Raw genomic sequence first — 22030 nt, 5'->3', positions numbered from 1 at the left:
ATTTTTGTTTTACAAAAAAAAAAAAAAAAAACCTGCAGAAACAACTTCAGCAATAACTCAAGCTGCGCATCATGATGTGGATCATGCTGTGATTTTGATTTCCTGAATTTTTTATACACCTGCTTAAGTTGAACAGTTTCAAAAAGTATCGTTCCAATCATTTGGTCGGCTGATGAAAAAAAAAAAAAAAAACCTCTTAAATATCCATTCATTATTAAAGGTGACACTGTACAAGTCATATTTGTAAGCAGATCAGACTGAAAGCAATTTCACTCTGCAGCTTTTGATGTGGACCAAAGCCTTTTTGATGTGAGAGATTTGTTTAGTTGCTTGGTGTGAACGCAGTTTTTGGAAACTCCAGCAAACTGCAACAATGTCAAACCGAAAACAGTGGAATATAAAAATCAGGGGGATTGTATTGCCTATAGATTGATGTGTAAATTATTCTCATTTTGTTTAACGATCATATATATCATGTTTATATTTCAATGACCATCTGATTAAAAATACATAATCAGTGTAAAATACATAATTGCTCAAAATTTAGTAAACAAAGTAGCCAAAACAACTAGCTTAATAATTAATAGTTTAAATAAACTTCAGAAAGATGGTGAAAATTGGACATGTAAAACATTTTTTTTTCTTCTATTTAGTACTGTACTTTAGAAGCTACAAATACTTACATGTTGCCCAGAAGACAAAATAAGTACAATTTACCCTGATCATCCAATTTAAAAAAAAAGTTTACACCCCTGTTCTATTTATTTATTTATTTATTTATTTATTTATTTATTTATTTATTTAATTGTTTTATTATTATTATTATTATTATTATTATTATTATTATTATTATTATTATTATTATTAATTAATTAATTTATTTATTTATTTATTTTTATGATTTTTGTTTATTTTATTTTATTTTTTAATTATTATTTTTTACTTTTTTAGTGGTTAATGGTATTTTTTTTTTTTACCTTAATGAAAGTCAGTTTACATATACAGTAGTATATAATTGCAGTAAGCTTATTTAAAATCCTGCAAAAATAAGTTGCCAATTTTTAGTTCAAGATTTATTAAACATTTTTACTTTAACGGGATTAATATATTAATATATATTAATTAATATATTTAACTTTACAGAGAAGTTATAATTCAGTAATTTTTTAAACGTCATACGAAAAAAATAACTGCTTTAAAGATTGATCAAATTTGATCAGATTGATCAAATTGTGTTAATCAGTTCAATCCAACTCTTTAATAAACAGATTCAAAACTCTTATTCAGCAACTGTTTTCAACATCAGGTTAAATAATGTAGTTACTTTTACTATGAAATCCTGTAGTGGTGAAAATTATGTATTAACTTTCATATTTGTTAGTGAAAAACATGTCTGAACTAGATTTGTACTGTATTTTACTTCTTGTGTTAAACATCTTAAATATATGATGCAACAGTTGCAGTATTTGGTTAAATAATAACCTGAAATTAGCACTTTTTTGACAATTGAGAGCAAATACAGTATCATAAAAAAAGTGAAATATCAGTTCTTAGCTCACAAAGCCATTGATAATGAGACATTTTACTGTTATGTATTTCTCATGGCTACTGATCTCAGGGATTGTCTTTGGTGAGCATAGCTCACATTCTTCACATTTCTTTGAATGTATCCACAGCCGACTGATGCGAGTGCCATTGTGTGTGTGTGTGTGTGTAGGTCAGAAAAGCAAAGGGACAAAAACATGAATAAAACAGTGCAGATGGCATCATCTCCTTCTGAATTGTTACTTCCATGCAGTGGTGTACAGCTGACACTATTCATGATGGTCCTCACGATGATGATGCAAACGTGCTGTAAAGACAGAAACAAACAATCAAACCAAGTGTGAAAATAGCTGAAGATACCCTGTGAGTGCCTCTAACTGTTACTTCTGTTTTTCACACGTTTTCATTGCTTCCGTCTCTGCTGTTGACTCTCTATGAGCTCATTAAGCCGAACACATTAAATGAAGCATTTGTGATCCGTCTGGTGATACTTTCTATTTCTGCCCTTCATTAATCCTTCAAAAGATGTTGACGGTGACAAAAACATTCCCCAAACGACTTTGAGCTTTGTGCTCTGTTCCCCGAGTATATCATCAAATTAGTTATGTGAGACAGGCTTAACTTGATGCTGAACTTGATGAAAGTGCTAGACTTTCATTGTCTTATGATGCATTATTAAGAAAAAAATGCTATTTGTGGTCCGTTGAGGATAAAAGCTGCTGACAAGTGGACTCATTGGAGAATATAATGTGGGTTGCAGCTTACAGATTGTGCATGGAGCGTAAACGTGAGCATTCTTGCAGAGTTGATTCTGAAAGCGTATGCAGGTGTGCTAATGTGTCAATGACACAATGCAATGCATGCATGACTGCTGAATACAGGTTTTCTATTAAGAGCATGTTTTAATTCAGAGTGTCTATGTACACTAAGTACACCAATGTGTGATTGGGGTAGTCAACATTCCAAAACACAATAGTTTAACAACAGCTCCAGTGGTGTTGATGATAAAATGCATGCCATTGTCTTTTTGACGCAATCGACCCAGATTCAAATCCGCCTTTTTTCTCTCTCTTTTAAAATTTCATGCCACATTTGAAAGGCATTTATTTTCAATAAAATGAAGGAAATAATCGAAAAGTTGAAAATAAAGTAGGGGTAGGTATAGGGAGGGCTTTAAATTGTCCCAATAAAGGTGGCATCCATTTAATATTTGAATTAAAATTATATATTCAGTACGTTATTATATATATATATATATATATATATATATATATATATATATAGTATAAATAGCAGACAATCACGTAAATAGAATCTATAACTATTTGCACTTAGTGTAAATAGCATCTATTGCTAAGAAAATACTGCTATTTTCACTTAGCGTGAATAGAATACATTTCTATTTGCACTTAGTGTAAATAACCTCTATCTCAGTAGATCTCAGTAGTTTTTCAGTACTACAAATCAGCCTAAAGTTGTGATATTTGTAAAAAGTACTTATCTAGAGAAATACTTATATATATTTGAAAATAATTATTATAATTTGCAAATACACATATTCTAAGTGATAGATTTAAACTTTTACTCAATATATTTTTTAGAGTCATTACTTTTAAACTTCCCTTCAATATTTATTTATCAGTTGTTTATTATTATTATTATTATTATTATTATTATTGGTGTTGTTTATTAATTAATTAATTTATTATTTGTTATGTATCAAACTCCTAAAGTTGGTTTCCTAAAAGTTTTGAGTTTTCTCATTTTTTTTTTTTAAAAGACAGATATTCTTTCTCTATTCAACTAAGTACATCTACTTGTTCAGCATTAGCTGCCTCTATACCAGTCACTAAGGCATTCCAACTGAACCCATTGGCCCAAATAATGACAACAAAAGTATGCATGCCATCTGTTTCAGACTCCATTTGATGTATCCTGCCCCATTCACTCCACCCACAAGCATAGAAACCCAGAGTAGCTCATCAGATGCTGTGTTGATAGCTCTATAATACACCCTTACCGTCTTTGTATCTCACTTTTTCTTACCACTTGCAGTTATAGGTGAGTACTCCTCTAAAGACACTAAAGGGCAGTCCCCTTACCTCAACGTTTGTTTTTCATTTCCATCTAGCCATGCTAATTCATCAAAGTGAAGCTAGCATTGTGTTTGCGTGAGGCCTAGCTTGAAAAGAGGGTATTGGCGTTCGCAAAGCAACAGTGAGCCCACATATGTCAAATGGCAAAGTCTGGACATTAATCTTCACGCCTCCATCTGCACGCACTCTCGGAGAGGTGTGTGTTGGAGCAATTTGGTCAGGAAATTCAGGATTGTTAGTATTAACCTTTGTTATCAGCTCTCGCCACTCTTACAACTCAGAGTTATCAATATAAAATAGCTTTTTCAGTGCGATTATACCAATGAAAAACGTGTTTTACAATGCACACTGCAATAGAAAAGCACAACTTTAGAGGTCGATAGCTTTCCTCCAGGCTGATAGATGATATGGGTTTTGCTAAGTATACACAATTAGCAGCTTCTAAATGAGCCTTTGAAGGTCACATTCCATGTCAAGTGCATATTAATATATTTTATGTTGTATTTATGAATGTCATCACAATTAACAAATGTTACTTGAATTATGCTCATCAGAAGATGTGCCATGCATTTAAAAAACATAACAAAAAAAACATCCGTGTTGTTTAAACATGCTGTCATTTTTATGCCTCCGCTCCTTGAGCTGCAATTTAGAATGGACATAAAATATACTTTGAGATAAATTGTGCAAAGATAATTATGTTTTAATATCATCATAAATGCCACAACTGTATATGTAGTCATAATATTAGTGCAATTACTGTACATAATCTAATGTCTCTGTTTGCATGTGTGGCAGTGGCGGTAAATCTGCTGATAGATTGCGCTCTTAGATTCCGAGCTTCAGTGTGTGTGTGTGCTTGAGTTGTGCATGAAGAAGCAAACATCGGAGTGGAATGGTTGTTTCAAAAAACTAATGCTTGCAATAAGTTTTAATTTCCTGTGTGGTTTAGCAGCTGTCTGGTGGCCCTTAAAACCGAAGCTCAAAACGAAACTTAAAATGCAGTGATTACACAAAAGAAGAGAGAAGTCAATTTATACATTTCTGAAAATGTCAAGGACATTTCCCCCCATAAGGTTCTGATGCCCCTGGTGCATATCATAATATCATGTGTTGCATAAGGCCAGAGGTGTTCATTCCTGCTTCTCGAGGGTAGTGTTAATTTTGTCAGCCATGTTTAATTTAGTCTTAGTCTTAGTCTTTTAAATTCAATTAAATCAAATGCAATCTTCTCCTGTTTTTGTTTAGACAAGTATTAGTCAACTAATCTCCGGTTTCACAAATAAGGCTTAAGCCTAGTCCCAGATTAAAATGCATGCTTGGGCTGTTTTAACAGAGAGAAACATTTCTTAAAATATGTGAAGAAAAAAAAGTGTCATTGATTTGTCTTAAGATGCACACCAGCTATTTTTATTTTTATTTTTTTTTAAAGCATGTTTATAAAAGCTACTTAAATGTCCTAATTGAACTATGGCCTAATTCTGGTTTAACCTAAACCCTGTCTGTGAAACCAGGCCCAAATGTCTTTGCGTTTTAGTCTAGTTTCCTCAAATTTCTCCATTCTTAGCACACATAAAAGGCGATGTAGACACTGTGATGTCCTCACATTCAGAACCCATCGAGATCAGAGCGGAAACATGAGGAACTCAAAACTCAGGGGAGCTAGTCATGTGTTACTGATGATGTGGACGGACTTGCTGCAACAGTGGCTACAAGATCATGCAAGGTAACATCTAACACCAATGGAAGGTCTGCACAATCCATCACACATTCTGTCTCTACAACAGGAGTGTCAAACTCAGTTCCTGGAGGGCCACAGCCCTGCAGAGTTTAGATTCAACCTATACTATTAAATGCACCTGATCCATCTAATTAAGTCCTTCAGGCTTATTTGAAAACTACTTGGTATGTGTGTTAGAACAGGATTGGAACTAAACTCTGCAGGGCTGTGGGTTTGACACCCCTGCTCTACAAAGACTGTACACCACTGGAAACACTCTCTAGAGTTATGTCCCTAGTAGCTGAAGGAACCACCCAATGTTCTGTTCTTCAAACGGACCTGTTATTCTAGTGACACTCACAAACAGACCCTCCCTTTCCGGACAGATTATCCTAGAGTGTTATCCAAACAAGACTCGCACGTTGTTTTCCTCGCAAGTGGCAGTGTCTGGTGAGTAGCGTGCCACCTGTTGGGAGCAAGAAGGGCCACTAAGCGAGGCAATCACGCTGGGATTACCCTGAGGTAACAAGAGAATTTGGATGAAGTCACGGTAGGTTTTGGTTGCCCTGCAGTGAGGGCTCCAACCCAGAGTGTGAGTTTAGGAAGGGCTGTTAAGAGAAAGGAATGAGAGAGATGGATACAACAGAGGAAAAGTAGATGGGAAAGGAGGTAGGACAGATAAGGATGAAGCATAAGACAGTGTTATGAAAGGTTTTCTCATGGGGAATAATAGTGTAGAATACAAAGTAGGCTTGTCAGAGAAGAGCCTGTTGGCCTGCTACAACATGTACCCTTCGTAAACGAGAGCATCCCGTAGCAAACAGCTGCAGTTTCCTGTCTGCTGTCAATCCGAAAACCCTGTTATCTCAACTGCTTGTCTCTCGAGAACCTGTAGTAGAGATGCTGTACGTCATGAAGGTTTAAGGTTTTGATCAAGATGGCTTTGATTCAAAGATGTATTGTAAACTCACAATCAATCGACACCCTCAGATGTGAGAATACAACAGATGTTGTCAAAACCAAAATACACACTACATGTATCAGCCAAGACCAAAAACCAAGAAAATGGTACTAACTTTTAAGGACAGCAGCTCTGACAGCAAATTACTCATGAGGTCAACTACTAAAGTTATATTTTGCGAGAATTTTGAGATGCAAATTCTTGCAAACTTTTTGCATGCTAACAATATAATAATGATTGGTATGCTGTGTGTGTACGGTTAGTGAACAAAATTAGATCTCTTCAATTATAATCAAACTTGCTCTTTATGCTGCAAACCTCCAATATTGCTGCATTTGCAGTGTAGACACGCTGTGAAACTGTCAGCATCGCAAAACTCCCTCTGAGAAGTTGGGTCTTTAATTCCATTCCCAAGTTCTACATCATCAAAGCAGTGCTTTTGTTACAAATTCACCCCTACAACAAAAATTCTAGAAAATTACCATTTGATTTTAGATCACCTGCTCTGAACAATGTTAACTATTATTACAGTATGTGGTCTATGACACTGCGATAAAGGAGTTTGGTTATATTGCCCATTCACTTAGCTCTTCTAAAGGAATGCATCTGATGGGTGTTTAATAAACTTGAGCCTAATTATACAGGTTGTCATAAGACTGACTAGTGAAGTAGCTGTTCACACAACCTAGAGACTAATCAGCTTTGAAAATGTTTAGTTTAGCCATCCTCTGTTGTTCCTTGTTTTATGGGAATATGTAGGAATATTCTTGATTGCAGTTCACCAGAGACCATTTCGTCCTCTGGTCCAGAGAGATCTTGTAAACCATGGTCGAAGTGATTTTTCTCATCAGAAGAATGATTTATCTTTCTTTCGGAGACATGCCTAGGCTTGACATGATGAATGATCTGAAAGTGCTACTCTGGCCGAGACACTGGCATCCACTCAGAAATGCTTTGTGTTTGCTTCAGCATAGCAACATTTTCAAATCGGAGTACATGCTTTGCACCAATCATCAAATTCCCGTCGCAAGAATTTTCTCTTTCGACATAAACACATCAGCATCTCAAAAGACCCTTTGCATCGGGATTGATTGGGGGAAACGATAACAACGGCTGAGCAAATGGAGACAAATTACACCAAGCGTTGTTGGTGCTCTGAGTGGCTGTCAAAACAGACGTAAAAAATGAACGGCAGGATTCTTTCTGACCCCTACCGGAGCTCGTTCCTTCACCCTCCCTCCTGCTGCCACCCTGCGTAGGGAATGGGAACAGGGAAGGAGCGATTGTTGGTTTTAGGCCTCAGTGTACTTCCTGTAAACGATGGGAGTGCTTTGTAATGACATCCAGGTATGTTTGCTCTTCATTTTGTACGGCTCATCTGTGATCAGTGCTGGAGGACATGTGTGCCGGTGGAGATGTAGTTAGAGAGGGAGGAGTAGAGCAGGCAGATTTCCATTCCTCCTTCTGATGAGGACAGGGGGCCGCAGACACAGGCCTGCCACGGGATGTTTACATTCCACCAGCAAGGCCACGCAATTCCTTCATTCAAAGCAGAGCTGAGGTAGAGCGGCGGAATAAATGTGCAAGTAATCTGGGTATAACGGCATGTTTTCTCCAAGGGCCTAGGGCCAATGCAGTAGGTTCACGCCATTTACTTCATACTAAGAATGAATTAGAAAATAATTGCAGACTCACCAGGCAGCAAAGTGTTCTTGAAACTTGATTTTACAATCAGTTTATTTCTGCCACGCTTTATTTTTTTCAGCCATCTCAGTTATTAGTCCAAGTATACAAATATTCATAAGCTAGAGGACTTGATAGCATGCCTGTGGCACTGCAAGAAAGCCTCAGTGACTTACCTGAAGACTCCAGAACACTGTCAGTTGACTTTTTAATGCTTTTTGATCTGACTTGTTACCAGTGAACATTACACTCTGGAAAATCTTGACCCACGGTCATCCTTCAAAAATGAATGAAACCAGGTTTGGAAACATATATGTTTTAAACTTTAAACTTACTGTACACTGTGCTTATTGAGTTGGATGGAATAATTTTTGGCTTGCAGGAAAACTCATCCCTTTGAAATCGTAGCTACACTGCAGTGTTCAACACATTTTATTTTATTTTATTTTTTCTTCTTCTTCCAAAAGGTCAAGCCATGATCTTTACAGAAGTTATATTGGAGTTCCCTGACACAAAGCAACGTAATGAAGCGACAAGAAATGAATCACATTTCTCAAGCTTCGTCTGGAACAAACAGAATCTGCCATCTGCTTGCTTTTAGCGAGTTGCTGCAAAGCCTCATTGGTCCAAAATCCCAACAAAGACAGCCCTGGAAAGACATAATTTTTTTTATCTTCCAACTTGAAAAAATATGAAAAAACCTCACTTAAGCCCTTCTCAAGCACCAACACATTCTAAGTTGGAAGAGTGGTAACTCAAATTCCATCTTGTCAACGTGATGATCAGAAGTTGGGCATCATAACATAGCGACATCCTGGTAGATGTACAGTTAATAATAAGCATACACTTTTTAGGAAACCAAATATATCCCAGTGGTTGTTTAGCCAAATATTTGCAGGTGTGTAAAACATACCAAGGCCTGGTTTCACAAATGGGGCTTAGCTTAAGCCAGGATTAGGCCTTAGTTAAATTAAGATATTTAAGCAATTTTTACAAAAATGGCTTAAAAGAAAACATTGAAGGTGTGCATCTTGAAAAAGAACAATGACACTTACATATTTTAAGATATGTCAGAGCAAGATATTTTCAGTTGAGACAGCTCAAACATGCATTATATATATATATATATATATATATATATATATTTTTTTTTTTTTTTTTTTTTTTTTTTTACATTGGCACCTCCATAAGTCACTGGAATGCCTTTATGATTGGAAGTACAGTAGGTGAGGAGAGATATCCCACATCCAACTTTGAATGAAACGCAACATTAAACATTAAGTATGTTCTAATTGGCTTTTGCATAAAAGCATAAGTACGTGACACTGGAAACACCCGGTTGGTTGGGACACGGTGAAAGACTAAACCAGAGCCCTGCATACTTCGCAATCACCCTAATCACAGCATAGCATCACCACCACCATGGTAACATTCTATATGGACCAGTGGCTGGAATAGTCTGATGCTGCCTAACAGTGTAGCTGAGATCCTGAGACACACAACCTGCACACTTGATAGGCCATCTTACAATACTTACGTGATTCCTGAAATTGCACCAAATCAATGACACGAGCACAGCGAGCCCAGCTCCATATATCTACACAGCCTGTCAGCAGCAGCTCCACATGTGGAATGCCAAGGATGTATGTTACTATGTTTTAGCAAATGAAGAGGGGGGTGCCATTGCTGTGGAGTGCATTTCTGAGATTAGGATCCAGTTCAATCAGGGTTGCCTTTGTGTATTAGGGCTTTGGGTGGGAGTGGGATGGGGTGCTTTAATCTCCTCTGGTGCCAATTTGCATTGGAGCGTTGCCTCATGCTGCTCTCCATCACAAGGGGCTGTTGAGTTGTACATCCTGTTTCATCTCCTCTGGCTGGCTCCCTATGTGTCTGGGGAAACAAGTTTTTATCAAAAGTTCCATTGTGCAATGAATTGGGAAAATAATAAGCCATTATTTTAAAAGAAACCATAGAATGATGCACGGAATCTGGTAATATGGCTATTTTAATGGTATGAATCATTTTTCTATAAACACACACCTGCACAGGGCAGTGTATTGCCCACATCATTATATCCTACTCAGTTTTCCTTCTGACTATTAAAGTTATTATATAAATGTTATATAAAGATATATTATGTAAACGTTACAGATAAATCAGAGCTGTACAAAACCGAATCCCTGGAAGAGATGATATGATTTTACTGCAGTTGAAGGACATTGTAAGACATGAGACTTAAGCAGATAGATTGTGAACAATGATCAAAAAGTAATTATAATAATAGACAGTTTTGGAAATTTACTAAATTTAATTACAAAATAAATGTAAATGTAATCTGTTAAAGTTACTGAGAAAAAAAAAGTGTAGTTAAATATTACAGTTGCTTATGAACATGCTAACCATTACAAAGGGGTTAACATCTGAATATTTTCACACACATACAGATATGATTGATTTCTTTCCCAAATTGCATTGACTGCTCTAATATAAAATATGAGACGACAATGTTTCAGGAATTTAGGACACAGAATAGGACACATGCTTATTAGATTAGATTTGGACTTATGTCTATGCCTTTTTAAAGAGGTTTTTAATTTTTTTCAGTGCATTCTTAGATGTCAGTGTTTCATAGTTATGCAAAGATTTCATTTCAAAAACAGTATCACAGCTATTAAACAGTTTCTTTCAATTTTAAATCTGTATTTACCTCAGAATGATCTCGAAGTAAAAACAGGTGCTAAAGTCTGATTTTGTGGTCGCTGTGCTTTACAATTAAATTATTACAAGCTTAATTCAAGTGATGAAGGATTTTGAAAGTCTGACAGTAATCAGTGTTGAGTACTACTGTAAGGTTAACCCTGCCTGCTTTAAATGTTTAAAAATGATTAACAGTTGAAAACATATGTTAGAAATTTAGAAAAGTAATCAAAAAGCAATCAAATGTAATCAGTTACATTGCTTTAATAAAGCAATTTAAATTGTTACACTATACTTATTACATTTTAAATAGGGAAACTTGTAATCTGTAGCCTATTACATTTCCAAAGTAACCATCCCATCACTGATTATAGACAATTCCTTGCATTAACACATATTGACATCCCTGTATGCATTCATAATAATATTCATTGTGGGCTGTTTATGATTTGTTCTCGAGAAATGCAACCATAAAATAACATTTTATGATCTTGGTATGAAAATCAACTGGTGGGCGTAAAGCATGGCTCCAGCAATAATTCTGTAAATTGTGGGCAAGGATCGAACACTGGCTTTGAACATGGTTTGAGCAATCCATCTCTAAATATAAATTGGATAGTAATTTATTGTAGTTAGCATGCTAAGCATACACCCATTAGCAGTTTTCTTAGGTCACAAGCTAAAGGGAAACTTGTAGAAAGTGTGTTGGTCTTCAGCTAAAATCTGTGGTGCATCATGGGAGGTCTGGGAGGAGAGAGAATGAGGAACAGCGAGCACCCCCACCGACAAGTGTAAAAAAAATAAACCAAGTAGCAGCACACACATTCCCAATGTAGAGCATCTAAGCCCAGGAGTTTGATGATGAAGCTGTCTGATCCATGTAGTATCAATCTGATACTTTCTAATCCTATTGACCTTTCTAGACTATGTAGCATTTCATGACCTTTGTTTGTGTGAAAATCCCTCTGTGTTACAATACAATATCAGCCAGGGAGGGAAAACTTCCATATGCCGCAGTTCTGCCCAGGCATGGCTACTGTGCAATGAGTCCTTGTAAACTCATGCAGCTCTGAGGGCATGCTAATGCCATGAAATCAAGGATGGAACCAAATATTCATAATTGGGGGAACGACATTTTAAGAATCAGTCTCTGAAAAACTTTTACTAATTGAACTTTTTGAATTATTGCGGTGTTAAGGACTATTTTGATGCCAGGTTTGAAGCTGGTAAAGCTGGCTGGTGTGGTTTTGCTGGTTAAGTTAGTTAAGAATGCTCTTGGGACAGCAACATACTGTACATGCATCCCATACTGGGCACCAGTATCCCAAACATGACAGTATTGCTGCCATAGGGTTTTCAGCAGGCAATGCCTGGCATGAAACGTGTGGTTGCACTGTGCATTTTCACAAAGCAGTTTTCTCTGTTTTGGAGGGATAAACATTGTTAAATTATATCATATTTATTGCATCAAAATGTGTTAAGACTTTACATATGTTAGGGGTTGATCATTTTTGTTATAGTTTTTATTAAGAACCATTGCTATATAGATGATAATTTTGTCTAGTGCTCTTATGAATGTTTTTAGCATGACTTTGTGAACATTTAACTACTATACTGAATGAAATGGCATACTTCACATTTTATTTCATTCTATAATCGACTTGTTCTGTGTACTAGTGCTACTGTTATTGAAAGCATTGATAACATTTCTGACAGATAATGTTATGAAGGTTTTTTTTTTTTTATTTGTTTTATTGTATTTTTAATCAATTAATCAAATAATTAATTTTATTATTATTATTATTATTATTATTATTATTATTATTTATTTATTTATTTATTTATTTTTTGCTTCGCCTTGCAGGTTAGCAATAACCTGTCCATGGGCTTTATATATATATATATATATATATATATATATATATATATATATATATATATATATTGCTAACCCCAGACTGTGACTTCCCACTTTAATAACTTTCTAAAGTGTCGAATTATGTGGAATAATGTGCTCATGCTCTCACACACAGCTAAATATGTACTCTGCTGTCATGAACGGCCTTTTCTCCGAAAGTTTGAAAACAAAGGACACTCAATTACACAGACAGCTTCTGTTTGCGCAGCCAATTAACTGCTTTGTGCTTTTGCCGCATTTTCCAGAAGGACAGCTGTTCCTCATCTAGCCAGGACTGCTAGTTCTAGTCCATCCGGTCCTCTGTTGGCCGGTCTAGAATTCCCTCCACAAGCAACACTGCATATGTCCCGCTCATAAACCTTTAGCACTTCCATGTGGGTGTAAAGTCCCTCTCCTCTCATCCCTACATGACGCCTCCGCTAACCTCTGCAGCCAGTTTACATCTACATTATCAAGTGTCAGTTTGACTACTTCTTTAAACTCAAACCATATTTTCCTTCCATCATATTCCTAATGGGAATTTCAAACTCATTGCCCTTGAAACTCTATTCAGCCCATGTTCATAGCACATTTGCATGTGTTGTACGTTTTTTGGCTTGTGGAATCAAAGATGATACCCTAATTTCCTGTTCTAAAGATAATATTGAGTTGCGGAGTATTAGCTATGCCACCATGTGGTAACACTTGGAAAGAAAGCAAACCTAAAATCTGATATGGCCCTAAAAGAAGTACCTGCTAATTACATAATGGGAATTAGCTATTCTGAGCTATCGAAAGGTAGCAGATACGAGCAATTGTTACTGGGCTTTGTTGTGTTGTGCCAATGCGCCACCATTTACGTGCCCTATCGCCGCCTGGCCACTGCCTCAACAGATAAGCAGGCGGGAAACAAGAAATGGATTTATTTGATGCTCCGTAACAACACGGTCTGGCAAAAGTGGGCCGACAAGTGAGAGACAACCCCTTAATGAGAGTCCTCAAAGGGAACAAGGCAGAGGGCAAAGCAATGACTCCCGTGCTAAATATGTTTGGAGAGAAGATATTTCACAGGCTTACACAACTGAGATTCCCCACAAAGAACTGTCTTCAGAGGGTTTCTTGAGAAAAAAAAAAAAAAAGGAGCTATAAAATGGCCTTTTGAGAGGTTCAGTCTGAAGTCAGGCGTTTAACCTCCTTGCAATTATTCTTTTTTGATATCTAACATGTGTTTGAGAATGATAATTATGTTTGGTCAATGGACACGATTAAATTGGTTCAAAGAAATGATAGTGTGTAGGGGGAGTTGTGTTGAATACAAAACAGTACGATTGCATGCAATGCATAACATGTTAGTTTAAAGCAAAGAGAATATAATTACCCTTAATTTTAAAGTAGAGAAGAATCTATAGAATGATAATCAGGATGATGAAATCAACAGACATTCACAGTACAGGGTGACCTGAGATTTTTCTTTGAGCTAAAATGAACACCGAACTTATTCAAAAAGATATTCTATTCCCATTCTGTCATTTTGAAATGATAGATCACATTATAAAATGTCCTGTTTGGATTCCAAGGCATAAGTTTTTGGTTGCTTAGCAGACATCAAATTGACTTACAGGATAGAGGGAGTTTCCCTTATCAGCATCTCAAAGATATTAATATCATTTTTTACAATTTTGACAATACTTATAAGCTTATAGGTTATTATCTGAAAAGATATAAACATGTTTGCTTTAAGCAGAAAATGTGCAGCCAAATTTATAACTGCATGTCATGTTATCTGAACTGAACCAGTACTAATGGGCATTTCTTTGACATTCGCCACTGTCGCCATCCTCCTCTTTTGAACGCAACAGCCTTTCACTTTCTATTCTACCGAACACTGTGGTATCACAGGCTTTGACATCGGAGTAAATGTAAAATTCATGGATTTGGTTTGCCCAGAGCGTGTGGATTAAGCTACAGGGGTAGTTAGTCAGGTCAGTGGAAGAAAGAGAAATTGCTTTTTCCGACCTCTGTGCATTGTTGGAGTCACGACGGCGTAATGAAAGTCAAAGAAGAGCATTGATGTGTTCTCCAAATTTTGTTTGTTTGCCTGATTATGCATTCTGAACCTACTTTTTTCTTATGTTTCTTTCATTGTTGCAGCTGTCGCATGACAGCGGACATCTATAGGGCATTGCTCGTAGTTGAGACATGAAGAAATATATTTTCGTTTGATGTCAAAGCCTATAACAACACGCCTTGGGGTGTAAAAAAAGATTCTGTAAGAAAACAACCACATACTTCTTGCTCCTGTGAAAAAGTAATGACTGAACTGATTGTAAGTAGAAAAATAAACAGCCCTGTTATTTTCTTATCACAGAAAGCCAATTGTATTCAATATTTGACTTGATATTCATAGCCAATTCATTTATCAATTCTCTGTTCCCCACACAATCTCATATAATCCAATGTGACAGAAACAAGCTTTTAAGAGAACCTTGTTCTCTTCTCATTCTGTCACATGCTGCCTTCAAGTCATGAAGATTATCATGTTTGAGACGAGCGCACATGTACACCATCAAAATGTCCCAAATACCAATGGGAATTCACACTGGATTATCTTTGAGCCCGGGGTTTTGTAGGAGTGGTGATGATTGAAAGAGTTAGGGCCCAAAAAAAAAAAGGTCTTGAGACATTATCTTGAACACCACTTTTTTTGTGTGTCACGTGCAAAACACCTAAAAAAATATGTTAATCTAAAGCATGTTTATATAGCAAAAACAAACAAACAAACAAAAAAAAAACATGGAAAACAGAAATGCAATCTGTATTAGTCTTAAAAGTATGTTGCACAGCTCGACAGTGTGAGCATTTCACTCGCATTTACAAATAAAAATTCCTGGGAGGTCTATAAAATGTCTTGAATGGTCTAAAATAGTCTAAAAAGTCTTAATATTTTATTACATTGTAATTTTGGGATGGAATAAAAGGAATCATGAAACAGCCTATAATGTGATTATTAACTCTTTGACGAGTTATCTTGTCATTTAGAAGACAATTCATCTCTGCCATTGACAAGTTTTTACGGCTTTTCGTGTTTTCACTGTTATACACTTGGGGGTGCTATTACATATCTTCTGAACGAGCACAAAACCTCCCAAACAAAAACACATGAACAGGACGGAAAAACTAGCGATCTCTTATGTTAACAGATGCATATGATAAATAATGCGATCATCAGCAATAGACAGCATATCAGTGAAAACTGCATAATGTTACGGAGTAAAATGTTGATCCAGGAAGTGGTATATGTCTGTGTAAGCTTCGAAGGTGTTGATGGAAACGATTTACTTGATTTATACTTTGATAATCGCACTGAATCTTATCCAAATGTAGTTTTTGATAAAAAAAAGTGATTTTCTCATTGTTTTGCTCAAAATTATAAATTTTTATGAAACCTACCTATATTCAAGTGTTGATAAAATAGAATGCTTTAAGCTAGAATAAAACTGATTTTTTTGATCTTTATTTTGATGTATTGCATATTCAAATATTCATACAGCAAAATATACTGTAGGCCAACAAATTTTTGTGAAAATCATCAAAATCGCTGGAGGTGGCTGGCAACTTTTTTCAAAAATGCTGGCCGGGAAAGAGTTAAACTTAAACAGGAGCCCAGTCTCATGAAAATGCATGTCAACAGCAGAATTTTATTTTAATATTTTTATTTTATTTTTTTAAACTGACTTTGGCGTGCATGTGCTTCCACACGTGTTTGACATGCATACAATATGCATTTTGGCATACATATATATGCACCTTCCCCACATCCCTAAATCTACCAAATGCGTATCATATGCCATTTCTGCATATAGTACACCGAATGGAAACAGAAAACTGTGCCATTAAAATGCACTTTTTGAGTCCGGGTTACGATTTAGAGCATTAATGATGATTAAGTTGTACGAGTAGTGCATATTTTTCTCCCTGGTGTTTTAGAATGAGGAGCCAGCAATTGTAAAGCATAGACATTTTAAAATAAGAGTCCCTTTGTTTTTCATGCTTGTTCTAATTAAAAGTCCCACATTATGCTTTTCTCTCTCTCTCCCTCTCCCTCTCTCTTCTGGTTTTTATTGGTATTTTGGTTACATAATAAACCTACAAAACTTTCTGTCCTGGACAATAATGTCTTATTGTATGCTTTAGGAAAGACAAAAACACATAATTTGATACTTTTTCACTGCGCCTCAAAAGCGGCTGAATTTTTCAGCTTAGAAAAAAATGTGTTGTAATTGAATTCGACCATCTGTTGTGTTTCCTCAGGTGCCAGGATTCAGTATGAAAAGATAGGAAGTGATGTCACTATGCAGTGCGGCTCGCTGGACAACGACGCCTCGGTAACATGGAAGGTGAACGGTACGGACGTGAAGGCCCGTCGGCGGGAAGAAGGACCGCGGCTCATCCTGATGGAAGTGAACATGAGTAGCAACGGCCTGTACAGCTGCTTCCAGAACCCCGACGGCCAGCGCCGCGACCAGATCAATCTCCGCGTTGGACGTAAGTAGTCTCTGTTTATCCCACTTTCCTCTTCCTCATATTCACTAACATTACATCCTTCCCAGAACTCGGAATAACCCTGCACAGTGTTTACCTCAACACTTATTTTTTCTAAACAAGCATTGCGCTCGTTTCCCCCACTTGCTGCATGGTTATCTCTTAGAGGCCGGTGACCTCTTGTTTGGATGTCTCCTCTGTGATTTGAAGAGTCTAATTGTTAACAACAAACGTCATTGTTTGACCCTGACTGCTCCTCGGTTCTCCTCAGGCCCCTGATCCCAAGCCTTGTCTTCTCCAGCAAACAGCTGCTTCTATCTGTGTGGGAGTCACTGGGTGCAAGTTTTATGTCTTATCTATTTGTCAACTGGATTAATTTGTCATGCTAGATCTTTTTTATGAGGACACACAACACGATGGGAGAGGAGATGGTAGACGTCCAGATGTGTGCAATACAACAGGGACCCCTTGCTTCTGAGTGGCCCCTAAAAACAATTCAATCACAAAAATTTTGAGCATTCAAAATGTCAGTTGTAAATCAGACAGACAATTTAATATAAAAAATTTAAAATATGTGATGTAGCTGCATATTAAACATCAAATGTCTTCGGATAGGCTGTGCACTTCATGAACATGCATAACAAAAGTGGGCGATGTGGTTTATGTGATCTTACCCTTAAATTCTTTCCCTCAACTCTCTGATAACCCCAAAACTAAGTTAAGAATTGCTACGCTGCAAAGCACCGTAATCAATATTATGTGACAAGATGCTACCCGTAACGCCGCCTGACAGCAATTTCATTGACTAATCAAATTAGACGAATGAAAAGGGGAAAAGTGGAGATGAGTCCTCTTATGAGAACATGACGAGGAATGTGCTTCATCACTCGCCTCTCTATGCTTCCATGGCTCCCGAAAATAACTTGTATGAAATGTAAGCGAGATCAGATGATTACAAAAAATGGTCTAATTCGTCTAAAGGAAATTCATTTTACAAGCTTTAATAATGCATGGTTTCAAGAGCATGCAGATTTTCTTGGCAAAACTACAGCAAGTTTCCACTTTGTTTCTTTTATTCTGTCTCTGCAAGCTAAATGTCTTGATTGTCTATCCTGATTGTTTCTCGTAAGATAAAATAAAGAGCAAATTCAAGGGATAGGGGTAGTCGTTCCAAGCCCGAATCACTTTTACACAGGGTTGAAAAGATGCAATGGTGAGTAAATGATGACAGAATTTACATCCCTTTAAGACATTAATCCTACACATGTCTCCTCTGTTTACTTCTGGAATTAACATCTGTTCCAGTTGATCTAAACATAAGCGATCAGCCGAGACAGATTGCCATTTACACCTAAATGCATCTCCTGTGACCTCAGATTTGTAACCACATACTTCACCTGCTACATCAGTGTGTTACTGCATGTCGATGAAGCACAAAAAGTTTAGCACAATTTAGCAGATGGTCCCGTTTTAGAATCTTTTAACCAAGCAAAGGTGAGAACAGTATTTCATTGTGTGACTTTGCTGCACATAAAACCGATTGTGAGCTTAGCCTGACGGGCTGGTGGCCCTGTGGCCGCAGTTTCTCTCTCACAGCGGCTGGGTCACGGGCAAGCCAGCTCAGCTAACAAGATAAGTTCTGCATCTAAGTGCCTGAATGAGAATGGCATGGTCCCAATCCCACAGACAGGGAGAGGCCCCTCCGCAAGTACGTCAAACGCTCTGCCTATCTGAGACAGGAACGCTTGCCAGGAATTAGAGGGGAAGAATCGGGTCTGGCCATTTACAAGGATTCCTGTAGTTCCTCTAAACAGTCTTTAGTGGTCTGTCATAACCAAAACAGCTTGTAGGTCAACTTTCACAGACAAACCATAGGAAATAAGTTATGGTTTCCTTGATAATTATGATGATTTTATTTATGCCCACAATGATTCAAGATCTTAGTTTCTTTAGTATTTCTTCAGCATTGTACTAGGTAACCTCGCCCCCAGTGAAATCCTCATGGTTCCAGTGTATAAATACCAACTATGTTCTCAATGTCCATGAATTTCTGGTTTCAGTGTGGACTGGTAGCTGGAAACAGGAAATTTTAAGAAATTCTATGAAGAGTAAAGAGGAGTCGAATCAGTAAACATCGCAAACTGGACTCAAACCAGTTTCACCAACACGACCACCATGGCTCAACTTCTCAAGTGAATTTACATTAATTATTGCACCACAACTCAGAATAGTCGCGACTTATTTGAGTTTCCAAAAGGCCCCTGGGTTCATCTTTGTGGGCATCTTTCCCACAAATAGTAAGCTAGTTAAAGTTAATTAAAGTCATGTAGCAATGTAAATAACAACAAATCTTTACATCTGTTCTATGACAAGTGCTGGGTAAAATGTAATTCATTACTGAGTCCAAATTACAAAAATGGTAGTTAGTAACCCAGTATGTTACATTATACAGTTTAGGTTATATACCTCTTTCTAAGCATTGCCTGAAAGGCCCATGTAGATAACCCAGTGCATATTCCTGCCCTGCAAATAGTGGCAGTAAATTTAGTGAAAAATCTTCAAGAATTCAATCTTTAACAAGATCCACAACTGAACTGCTTAAATGTGACTGGATTTTTTGAAGTTGCAGTATATTGCATAGCGTCTTAGATTCTAACTTTTTTAATCACTGGGTGCTTGCAACCCTATGATTTTGGGATAAATAATGACCTCATCTATCATACTTTCATAACGCTGTCTTGAAACACTCAGTAAGATTAATACGGTCCTCTGTACCATTATTGGTTGGCAGGAAATATGATGCATAAGCATAGAAAAGTTTACTAATAATGCATACCTCTTGTGAGCACTGCTCGCTACTTAAATGTTGGACTTTCATTTATTCTTTCTGAAAGTTACCTATCTCAAATGTCTCCTGTGCACTAGATGTGTCCATGGGTTGAAATCGATGACACGTCGAATCCTGCACAAAAATGATGACTACCTGCCAAAGAGTTGTCTTTTAAAAGATGAAGAAACAAACAGTATTGGCATTAAGTGCTATGCCAAGATAACAACTAAAGCATAAAATCACACAGAAAGTAATGCCAGACTGAAAAGAATGTTCATAAGAAGTATAAGGACATGAAAAAAAAAAACATATTCACAAGCAAGTTACCTCTTGTAAAGTTCAAAACTTGCCTTATCCTTTTCACTGCTATGGCTGTTCTGTTGCTTGTGGTCTTTCTCCATTTAGCTGTGAGAAACAAGAGAAAGCCATTAAAGTGGCACGTTTTGTCTGCCCTGGGATAGAGCTGCTTTCCTGCAGGACAAAGTGCTGGGTCTACAGTAAGCAATGCTGAGGGTTCAGGCAGGACCACAAAGTATGCAAGGGGAAGCGAGCGAAGGCGTTGTCAGAGATAGCAAGCTCGTGTTGGGCTGCTTTGCGGTGGTTGTCAGGGAGGAGGTAGGAGAGAAGACATATGTCAAGGTCACCACCGCTTTACTTGAGTGCACATGATGCCATAACAATTAAACATTTATTAACTTACTGCAGGCAGAGGCAAACAAAAGCTTTAAAGTACTCGCTATAATGACTTTTTGATGTTATTTTGTGTTAAGTTCTCATCCTCATGTCGTTCCAGTCTGTGTGACTGAGTTTCCTCCATGAAACACAAAAGGCGATATTTCGAGGAATGTCTGAGCTGTTCTTTTCCAAGCATATTGTCTTTTTAAGCTTTCAAGCCTAGAAGAAAAACAAACTGCATCAAAAGGACGATAACTGTAATGGTAACTATAAATATCACAGCTATAATGTTAATGACACATAATTATACTAAAACTGTATTCTAAGACATACGATGGAATTGTGTAAGAAATGGACCAAAAATGCAGTTTTATTGAAACAATTCTGTCACAATTAATGCATTTCAGCAAAGTGAAAATCAACTGTCTGGCTCACCTAAAGTAGTTCCATGCACAGTTAAAATTTTCACATGCTCTAATATTTGTGCTCAACTAATTATTTTTAATTTTTTTTTAATTCTGTGTCATTAGCAAAACATGAAACGTGGTTTTGCTCTTCCCCCCATGGGACTGGAAAGGAAAATTGCTTTCAACTACACGCCCTATTAAAAAGTCTGAACTTTTGATCATTACTTTGGTCAAATCATTTTTTTTGGTTCATTTCTATGAAAGATGGTCCAAGTTCTTGTTTGTATTTTCTTAAGGCTGAGCTCCTTTCCCCTGCCAGCTTTATTGTCTGTGATTGATATTTTGTTTATCATTGGGATCCTCTGGGATTGTGGTGAACGGGTCGGCCAAATGTAGAATACAGTAATTACATCAGAGCTGCAGAGAAAAGCTCTGGGAGACGAACCTAGACAAGACTCACCAGCATAAAAGGCAAAGATTTACTTCTGTTTTAAAGATTTTGCTTATCTCCAATTCTCTCTGCAGAACTTTCACAGTAAAAAGAAAAACAACTTGTTTTGACAAGAGCATTTGAAAACTGTGTCTATTATGTTGAGATAAAAATTGCATTATTATACATAGATAGTTATCTTGGAATTGTACAGACTGTAAAATGTATAAATATCTTTTACTAAAAGATAGTAATTTACAAATACAGAAGAAAGGCATTATAAAATTTTGACGAATATTTTGTTGCTATGATCCTGTAATTTTTTTTTTTGAGACTTTGATTTAGATTCATATATATATATATATATATATATATATATATATATATATATATATATATATATATATATATATATATATATATGAATCTAAATCAAAGTTTTTGGGTAAATGGGGAACATTGCATCAGATTTGCGGCTGAAATTTTCCATGCTGATCAATTATACTGCGCAGGAGTGAGAGGAAAAGGAAAGAGAATTATAGAGACG

The 22030-nt window shown here is 36.6% G+C and overlaps 1 long non-coding RNA gene across 1 annotated transcript in view; it reads left to right on the top strand.

The window, feature by feature from the left end:
• LOC122138650 overlaps nt 1-21794 on the top strand; it is a 93025-nt gene extending 71231 nt beyond the window's left edge. The window contains exon 3 of the long non-coding RNA XR_006155716.1: nt 16911-21794. This is a non-coding gene — a long non-coding RNA (uncharacterized LOC122138650). The remainder of the gene's footprint in view (nt 1-16910) is intronic.
• Nucleotides 21795-22030: the final 236 nt, after the last annotated feature.

The sequence above is a fragment of the Cyprinus carpio genome, chromosome B10 (genome assembly GCF_018340385.1).
Source record: "Cyprinus carpio isolate SPL01 chromosome B10, ASM1834038v1, whole genome shotgun sequence".
Classification (NCBI taxonomy): domain Eukaryota; kingdom Metazoa; phylum Chordata; class Actinopteri; order Cypriniformes; family Cyprinidae; genus Cyprinus; species Cyprinus carpio.
This window is presented reverse-complemented; position numbering and strand designations above follow the sequence as displayed.